General features: G+C 31.6%; 1 long non-coding RNA gene across 1 annotated transcript; it reads right to left on the reverse strand.

The window, feature by feature from the left end:
• Positions 1-979: 979 nt before the first annotated feature.
• Positions 980-9259, reverse strand: LOC117314725. The gene is made up of 3 exons (XR_004529572.1): positions 9215-9259; positions 7157-7195; positions 980-1641 (listed from the first exon to the last, which is right to left on the reverse strand). It is a non-coding gene; the product is annotated as an uncharacterized LOC117314725 (long non-coding RNA).
• Between the last annotated feature and the right edge of the window lie 1509 nt (positions 9260-10768).

Consider the following 10768-nt stretch of genomic DNA (forward strand, 5'->3'; position numbering starts at 1 on the left):
ATTACGAGAAATAATCTCGTATTTACGAGAAATAATCTCGTATATACGAGATTTTTTATTTATTTTTTAATGATACCAACTGAGTTAATTTTTTTCATTGGTCCTATTCGGCTTCCGTAGTTATTTAATCACGAGCCAAAATTATGTTATTCATTTTGTTGAGCAAATAATCTTACGGCAAGACAGTACAATCAAATTGAATTATTGGTCATGCAGAGAGCTCATTCGAACACTTTTAATAAAGCAGGAAGTACCATTAATGTAATAAAATGTTTGATTTGAGTTAGAACGTTTGAATGAAGTCTTAACAGTTGAAATATGGTAAAATTTAATGTGAATAATTCATTTTCGATTTCAACAAATTAAATTGAAAAAGAAAAAGGATCAAACAACTGGCATAGCCTGTGTAAGTTATCTATTCGATAAACAACTAGTATATGATATATATACATTAAACATAATGTGATGTAATAACAAAATGAAGCAAACAGCATAAACCGATCAAAATAAATTGTCTGCTTGGAAAAATAATCCATTTTGATCAAGATACTGTACCTAACATGTGGTGAAACAAGCGTTCACTAAGTTTAAAATGATTCCATACAAAAAATGTGCATCTGATAGCTTTATTCATGAAAATTTAATCATAATGAAATTATATCCCAATGAAAAGGGGAGTTTGTTGGATGATATCCTTGTAAGGGAATATAGTAATTGCAATATGTAATCATTTGAATTTAGTGCATTAATTCATATCTTTAAGAAGAAAACCAATGTGCCGTATGGTTAGTCAATTACATTATAGTATTGCGTGAGTACATAGAATATTCTTGTCAAGGGGTTCTCTTGCACTCTATATTACTCGATATATTTCTATTTGAAGGATTTGGCTGACAACGACCACACTACGTAGGATGTTTGGTAACAAATATCCACATAAAAACATTTATAATTATAAAAATAATAGGCAACATAGTTTTACTGCATTTTTATTTTAGATTATAAACACAAATAAGTATATGATATCACAGCACAAGGTTGACCAAATTAGACAAATGTATTGTCGATACATAACTTGAACATTTACAAAACGATTATGAACATATCATCAAATTTCCATAAATTAATTTAGTTACTTTTACAATCATTTACAAATTCAATCATATAAAAGACCTAAAGAACTTAAAATCCAAATTACGATAAGAATTGTCTTCACTTCCAAGTAGATGAATATACTATTATGAAAAGGTTTACTTTTATATCAAATTAAATGAATTGTCTTAGCTACTAAATCTACTATCTGCATTTGAAAGAAAAATTGGTGATTGGAAAAATTAATGTATTATCTTGGAGGTATTTAAGTTACATCTTTGAAGATCATTACGATTGCTAGCTTAGATGTCACATGAAACGTATAAAAATCTCATATGTACGAACAAATGGCGTACTCTCAATTTTTTTCCGTTCCAATCACATCATGTAAGTTGTGGTAAAATGTCATCCGTCATTGTGTTCAGTAAGCAATTCCATTGGCGTCGGGATGACAAATGCTGTCTACAATAATCTATCAGGGACTCAGGAACAGCTTTGTGACGACCCCAAATATCAGTATGAGGGGAGAGAATCTGTGGACGTCATTACCTGAAGCATATATTAATCCATAATAATATTAAGTATTAACACAATATATATACACAGTATTATGATATTTTTGACAAGAACTTACACCACATCATTACCATCAATATTGCCCAACATTGCAAGCAATTTGATGTAACCTACCTTGCTTTGCCAATGTAAATCGAACTTGTTAATGTATTTAAGAGTTGCATTTCTGTTTACAAAATTAGGGATATAGGGTGGGTGCCATAACATGCATACAGTTGGGAGAAAACTAAACTTGGTAGTCTAGTGCACTTCAGTGCACTACAAAAGTTAACTCCAGTTAACATCGTGGTGCACCTGAGTTAACATCGTAGTGCACTTGAGTTCACATCGTAGTGTTCTAGAGTTAACACTGTAGTGCACTGGAGTTCACATCGTAGTGCACTTGAGTTCACATCGTAGTGCACTAGAGTCAATACATACAAAGTAGTTTATATACAATGCATAATCTCTAGAACATATAAATGTTTCATTAAAACAAAATTTCAAATATATATATACAGGGACTAGTCCATGTATATTGTGTGTGTTCATGATGGTGTGTACATTTTACTTTTATTTCAGATATGTTTATTACATGTATATAAGTAATACATGTCACGTATTGGTAAATAGAATATACACAAAAACTGGCAAAATAAAGGTATCATATTACATTGATTCCACCCATTAATTCCACCCAGTACATCCATGCATTTACACTAAATTAAGATTAATTATAATTTAGGAAGCATGGAAAATACCAGTTTTGAAATTAAAATTAAATCGATCACCATCAAGCAATATTGATTCTTCCTTCATTGAAACATATATTGTACATGCAACATAAATGTTATAGTTTGTATACCGTCAGGTATATAATCTTTCCAGACCAGGTAAATCATACAAAATAGGATTATGATTGTTATTTTGTTGAAAGGTGTGAAAACACAGCCGAAGAATCTGGCACAAGGAGTCCAGCTGTTCTGGGCATGGCCAAAGGGCATTAAGCTTAATTAAGGGTTTACCTGTACAGGTACTGTACTAGTCATGCATGGCTACCCCTCCCCTAAACACTCATGTAATTATATATAACCAGTCCCCAATCTAATTTTTTTATCATATGTACCTAGTAAGTGTATACATTAGTTTCACCGTTAAAATTATTGATTATTATTGAGAAATAAAAATACTGGTTTGCAAGTTTATATAATATTATTATAAGACTTTCGAGATAATATTATAACGGTTTTTAAAATCCAAACAAAAACTTGTGAGTTAACCTGTAGTTTTGATAAGTGTCACCAAGCTGTGTGTCATAGGGACCACAGAACCAAATCAAAAATAGAATGTGGGTTTTCCCCGTTTGGGCAGAAGATTTAATAGGAAGGTGAATACATCGGGGCCTACTGATTGGATATTTAGATGAGAGAAGTTTCCAAAGTTTTAATATGTGGGTTGGGCAATACATGTGGATGTAAAATATATAGAAAAACAGTTTTTTTGCTAGCCTGTTTTTGTCAGGGGGAGTTAAGTAAGTGTGTATTTTGTTGTTAATTTAGATGAATTTTGGTGCTGAATTCAATACAAGATGGTGGCCCCCATATAAAAAAAGTTCAAATTGATAGAATTCTTTATAATTCCATTTAGAGGTTTCCGAGATGACATACTTCAAAATTATGGCTACTGGACCAGTGTTATAAACTCCATTTAAGCAGTACAGTGATAAACGTTAACATTACCGTCTATGGGAAATCATTTGGTTCCGTGGTCCCTTAGAGTATGGGTCAAATCCAAGTGTCAAGAATTATAGTTACAGTCATGCTAGACCAAATGTCTGCATCGACTAGATCTTAAAAATAATAGGTAAAACGAATAGGTTTATAATTTGATTACTTTTTTCAGTACTTATTACATTATTATATTTATAAGATTATAAAAAACAAATGATTTTTTTCTATAGGGAAGTTAATTACTTATCGGTATTATTTTGCTGAAATGATTGATTACAAAATGTTGCACTTGACTGACCACTTTGACATGGAATTTACCTGGTTTTCACTCAGGTATGACCATACAAGACCAAGGTGTGAAAATTGATCTGTTTGCTAGACCTTACCTATAATTATCCCCTATTGTTCTACTCTCACACCTGTAGTCTCACCCGACCAAGAAAATACTTTACCTGTATCGTAGCTCAGAATGTCTTACCTGGTAAACGCTGGGTGTCATATATTGATCAATAAGAATGCAAGTTTATCAATACTTACATTTGAAGTTGGATTATTCACTTTGACTTTCTTTTTTGGTGGGGGAGAAGGGCACAACAAGGTACAACCGAGAAGCCACAGGGAGATTAACTTGTTCCTCAGTTTGAACTGTTTTCAAAATTATGTAACACGCGACTCAACTTAATACAGTTCTGTGAACAGTATACAATAGTAAACAGTGCTTGGTCAATTGTTTCATATTTTGTATCTACAGTAAACAAAATTGCTTTTGTTTTCACTGAATTTTCAGTTTCATTATTTAAATGACAATCAAAATGCAGTATTGCTAATTAGTATATGGATGAAATCTAAAATGATTTCTCATTTTATAACAAACACGGCTTTCAATGGAGATTACTTATATATATTTAATTAGGTACTCCATAATTAATTAATAATTTAAATTTCATGAATATAACTATAATTATAACATTGTATGTGAAGCTTTCAGGAAAATATATAAATTTGTTTGCTTATTCAATATAAAACAAATGATTAACATAAGTTGAGGGGAAGCTACATACTTTTACACTCAATGAATTATATAGTGCCACTTAATCCTAATAAAATCTTAACTGCAAGAGACTGATACCAGTCCGGTGCCCTTGGGGCGCCTAGACCACTGCCATTCATACCCGTTACATATTAATTACCCTGTGTGGTGTGGGTCACACATGATCAGGCAGGTTTCCCCAATTAACTCCAAGGGGTCCATTTATAGCAGGCATTATACCGATACCTTATCTAACTATAGGTATCCTCTCATAATATGTAAGTTAATAATTGACAAGATGAATGTACCTGTAGTCAGGTTTTATTAATACATCATTTACAAACATGAAATAAATATAAAATCAAACCACTAGAATGTCTGAGGATGGAACTTAAATATTTCATATTGTTTCAGCATAGTATTAAGAATACACATTTCCTGCATCTGGCATGGATTGAATTCCTCTGGCCTTTATACCTTAAGACTGACATTTTGACAGAATATATTATATAGTCTAAATAAGAAATCTCTCTGTCAGCAAGTCTAAATTAGTACTGAATCAGAAGGTTTAATTGTGCTACATTCACGAACATGGGTAGCTTTACCTTCAAAACTTGACTTGCACACATAATATACAACACATCAAATCATATAGCTCATAACAACATTTACCCAAGAAGTTAAGTGCACATCTTAGTGCACTTGGATTAACATTGTAGTGCACTGGGGTTAACATCGTAGTGCACTGGAGTTAACATTGTAGTGCACTGGAGTTAACATCGTAGTGAACTCAAATACGTGTGCACTACGAAGTGCACTTGGTACCAAGTTTAGTTTGCTCCCAACTGTAGGTGCAGTATATTTTAATTAATAACGTAAAATTTGGGGTAGTAGAGTATCTATAACAGATATCTATTTAAATTTATTCATTTATTTTTTGTGTTTTTTTTTATGTGTGGTATGAGGGTCACATGAACGTCATATAAGTTTGTCATACCGGAGTTCTTCTCTGTATCTGTAGAACTGGAGGTGGTACCTGAGTGAAGAATAACACATCAATTGTTAACAAATGTATGCGCATTATATGCAATGTAATAGTGACGTTACTATCAGCACAGCTATATTAAAAATCTTAATCTCCATAGACATAATCCGATTGTAATTGTAATGAAAGCATGCGATTACATCACCAAAACACAAATGGGGAATATTTTTCAATACATTTTTCGTTTAATAAGAAGCCTGATAACACTTGTTAAGAAATTTTACCTATTTTTAAATGGAACTTTTTCCGCAAGTCTTTATTTGAGTCAAATGTCTTATAATGTTGAAAGATGCGCGTCGTGAAGTGATTTACCATTCTAACTAATAATTCATGAGACACATTCACATCTTTCGATTTCTAATGTGTAGCATTGCGGAAAGTGTTAGTTCAAATCCAGCAATGATCCAATTACTAACATAATAAGAATCAATATTACTAAAATATATTCCTTGAATAAAACAGTTATCATTTCTGAATTTAAAACACTAATTGAATGTGATGTACTCATGTTAATTTAATGTACTTGTATATGAATTACTTCCTCCTTATATTTGATTAGTTCCATCACCGGTAATGCCTATTAAGTAAGACGTTTATATTTCAAGCTGACCACCTTGGGCTTCAACAACTACTATCACCTAATTCTCTATACAAGTGAGGTGTCCTTCACTACATAAAAAGGGATATCAAGCAATATTTTTTCAATTCATGCTATTATTTAAAGTGACACATGGAATGTTTTGATTTCCTTTTGTCAGTTTAAATTTCCCATCTTTTTGCATTAGGTACAGACAATACGTGTGGACGACAAATTAAACGTATGCATCTAGATTAATGTATTCACAAGTTAAATACCAAGTTACACTTTGATAGCATTTTAATTTGTACTTATCATTGTGGAAAAATAAATATGGAACCGTAAATGATCGGCCTACTATAGAAATAGGATTCAATTTGCTTATACTACTCTGTTGCGGAAGGGATTTAACCGCCATAGTTTCATTTCAAGTAGGACTTTAACATATTAGTTTTACCAACAATATTTGTAATACAAAATGCGCTACTTTGACAGAAAATAATCTCACTGTTATTTATCAACTTAAATCACACCCAATTATTATTAGGATGAAAACAGTGTCAATTATATTACATCTTTTACATCACAAAATCTCATTAATCTTTGCATTTCAAGTTTTTGAACTTTTTAGTTATCATCAATGCATTATACTATAAACTTTCATGGCAAATAAATCCAAAGGGTTAACGAAAGAAGGAATATATGAAACACTAAAACAGCAATCAACAATTCCTGTAGATGAAACTGGGATAGCGTTAGTTGACTATGACATCCAGCAATTATCGAAAAACAATTAATGTATGATTCGTCACCCAGTCTAGCATATTATGTGGATGCAAAAAAAACCCTACTTCATAAGCATCGTTAATGTTAAATGCTTGTACTAAAAGTAGGCATACATCAAAATAGTTAATGAATCATTCTCAAACAGATGATATAGAAAGCGCGAGGATTTATTAGGAGGTTGCCAAAAAATGCATAGCTGCAGTATATTTTAATTAATAACGTAAAATTTGGGGTAGTAGAGTATCTATAATAGATATCTATATAAATTTATTCATTTATTTTTTGTGTTTTTTTTATGTGTGGTATGATGGTCACATGAACGTCATATAAGTTGGTCTTACCGGAGTTCTTCCCTGTATCTGTAGAACTGGAGGTGGTACCTGAGTGAAGAATAACACATCAATTGTTAACAAATGTATGCGCATTATATGCAATGTAATAGTGACGTTACTATCAGCACAGCTATATCAAAAATCATTACATGGGTGCATATGAATCTTTCCGTTCGGTTATTTATCTGCGATGGTCAGATATATCAATTCTTATAACCAAATAAAACCACATATTTAATCGAATTCTTTTAGAAAAAAATACTATGGGTTGATCGATTTATCATCTAACTAAATGTAATGTACTGCTGTATGAAATACCTCCTCCTTGTACTTGACTGGTTCCATCGCCAGTGTTACCAGTAAAGTAAGACGTTAATATGTCATATTGACCAACGAGGGTTGTAACCCAAATGCGCTGTTTTGACAGTAACTAATCTCATTTTGCGTTTCTTCATCTCCATAGACATAATCCGATTGTAATTGTAATGAAAACATGCGATTACATCACCAAAACACAAATGGGGAATATTTCTCAATAATTTTCTCGTTTAATAAGAAGCATGATAAGACTTGTTCAGTAATTTTGCCTATTTTTACATGGAACTTTTTCTGCAAGTCTTTATTTGAGTCAAATGTCTTATAATGTTGAAAGATGCGCGTCGTGAAGTGATTTACCATTCTAACTAATAATTCATGAGACACATTCACATCTTTCGATTTCTAATGTGTAGCATTGCGGAAAGTGTTAGTTCAAATCCAGCAATGATCCAATTACTAACATAATAAGAATCAATATTACTAAAATATATTCCTTGAATAAAACAGTTATCATTTCTGAATTTAAAACACTAATTGAATGTGATGTACTCATGTTAATTTAATGTACTTGTATATGAATTACTTCCTCCTTATATTTGATTAGTTTCATCACCGGTAATGCCTATTAAGTAAGACGTTTATATTTCAAGCTGACCACCTTGGGCTTCAACAACTACTATCACCTAATTCTCTATACAAGTGAGGTGTCCTTCACTACATAAAAAGGGATATCAAGCAATATTTTTTCAATTCATGCTATTAATAAAAATTGACACATAAAATGTTTTGATTTCCTTTTGTCAGTTTAAATTTCCCATCTTTTTGCATTAGGTACAGACAATACGTGTGGACGACAAAGTAAACGTATGCATCTAGATTAATGTATTCACAAGTTAAATACCAAGTTACACTTTGATAGCATTTTAATTTGTACTTATCATTGTGGAAAAATAAATATGGAACCGTAAATGATCGGCCTACTATAGAAATAGGATTCAATTTGCTAATACTACTCTGTTGCGGAAGGGATTTAACCGCCATAGTTTCATTTCAAGTAGGACTTTAACATATTAGTTTTACCAACAATATTTGTAATACAAAATGCGCTACTTTGACAGAAAATAATCTCACTGTTATTCATCAACTTAAATCACACCCAATTATTATTCGGATGAAAACAGTGTCAATTTTATTACATCTTTTACATCACAAAATCTCATTAATCTTTGCATTTCAAGTTTTTGATTTTTTTAGTTATCATCAATGCATTATACTATAAACTTTCATGGCAAATAAATCCAAAGGGTTAACGAAAGAAGGAATATATGAAACACTAAAACAGCAATCAACAATTCCTGTAGATGAAACTGGGATAGCGTTAGTTGACTATGACATCCAGCAATTATCGAAAAACAATTAATGTATGATTCGTCACCCAGTCTAGCATATTATGTGGATGCAAAAAAAACCCCTACTTCATAAGCATTGTTAATGTTAAATGCTTGTACTAAAAGTAGGCATACATCAAAATAGTTAATGAATCATTCTCAAACAGATGATATAGAAAGCGCGAGGATTTATTAGGAGGTTGCCAAAAAATGCATAGCTGCAGTATATTTTAATTAATAACGTAAAATTTGGGGTAGTAGAGTATCTATAATAGATATCTATATAAATTTATTCATTTATTTTTTGTGTTTTTTAGGTGTGGTATGATGGTCACATGAACGTCATATAAGTTGGTCTTACCGGAGTTCTTCCCTGTATCTGTAGAACTGGAGGTGGTACCTGAGTGAAGAATAACACATAAATTGTTAACAAATGTATGCGCATTATATGCAATGTAATAGTGACGTTACTATCAGCACAGCTATATCAAAAATCATTACATGGGTGCATATGAATCTTTCCGTTCGGTTATTTATCTGCGATGGTCAGATATATCAATTCTTATAACCAAATAAAACCACATATTTAATCGAATTCTTTTAGAAAAAAATACTATGGGTTGATCGATTTATCATCTAACTAAATGTAATGTACTGCTGTATGAAATACCTCCTCCTTGTACTTGACTGGTTCCATCGCCAGTGTTACCAGTAAAGTAAGACGTTAATATGTCATATTGACCAACGAGGGTTGTAACCCAAATGCGCTGTTTTGACAGTAACTAATCTCATTTTGCGTTTCTTCATCTCCATAGACATAATCCGATTGTAATTGTAATGAAAACATGCGATTACATCACCAAAACACAAATGGGGAATATTTTTCAATAATTTTCTCGTTTAATAAGAAGCATGATAAGACTTGTTCAGTAATTTTGCCTATTTTTACATGGAACTTTTTCTGCAAGTCTTTATTTGAGTCAAATGTCTTATAATGTTGAAAGATGCGCGTCGTGAAGTGATTTACCATTCTAACTAATAATTCATGAGACACATTCACATCTTTCGATTTCTAATGTGTAGCATTGCGGAAAGTGTTAGTTCAAATCCAGCAATGATCCAATTACTAACATAATAAGAATCAATATTACTAAAATATATTCCTTGAATAAAACAGTTATCATTTCTGAATTTAAAACACTAATTGAATGTGATGTACTCATGTTAATTTAATGTACTTGTATATGAATTACTTCCTCCTTATATTTGATTAGTTCCATCACCGGTAATGCCTATTAAGTAAGACGTTTATATTTCAAGCTGACCACCTTGGGCTTCAACAACTACTATCACCTAATTCTCTATACAAGTGAGGTGTCCTTCACTACATAAAAAGGGATATCAAGCAATATTTTTTCAATTCATGCTATTAATAAAAATTGACACATAAAATGTTTTGATTTCCTTTTGTCAGTTTAAATTTCCCATCTTTTTGCATTAGGTACAGACAATACGTGTGGACGACAAAGTAAACGTATGCATCTAGATTAATGTATTCACAAGTTAAATACCAAGTTACACTTTGATAGCATTTTAATTTGTACTTATCATTGTGGAAAAATAAATATGGAACCGTAAATGATCGGCCTACTATAGAAATAGGATTCAATTTGCTAATACTACTCTGTTGCGGAAGGGATTTAACCGCCATAGTTTCATTTCAAGTAGGACTTTAACATATTAGTTTTACCAACAATATTTGTAATACAAAATGCGCTACTTTGACAGAAAATAATCTCACTGTTATTCATCAACTTAAATCACACCCAATTATTATTCGGATGAAAACAGTGTCAATTTTATTACATCTTTTACATCACAAAATCTCATTAATCTTTGCATTTCAAGTTTTTGA

The sequence above is a fragment of the Pecten maximus genome, chromosome 16 (assembly GCF_902652985.1).
Source record: "Pecten maximus chromosome 16, xPecMax1.1, whole genome shotgun sequence".
In the NCBI taxonomy this organism is placed as follows: Eukaryota; Metazoa; Mollusca; class Bivalvia; order Pectinida; family Pectinidae; genus Pecten; species Pecten maximus.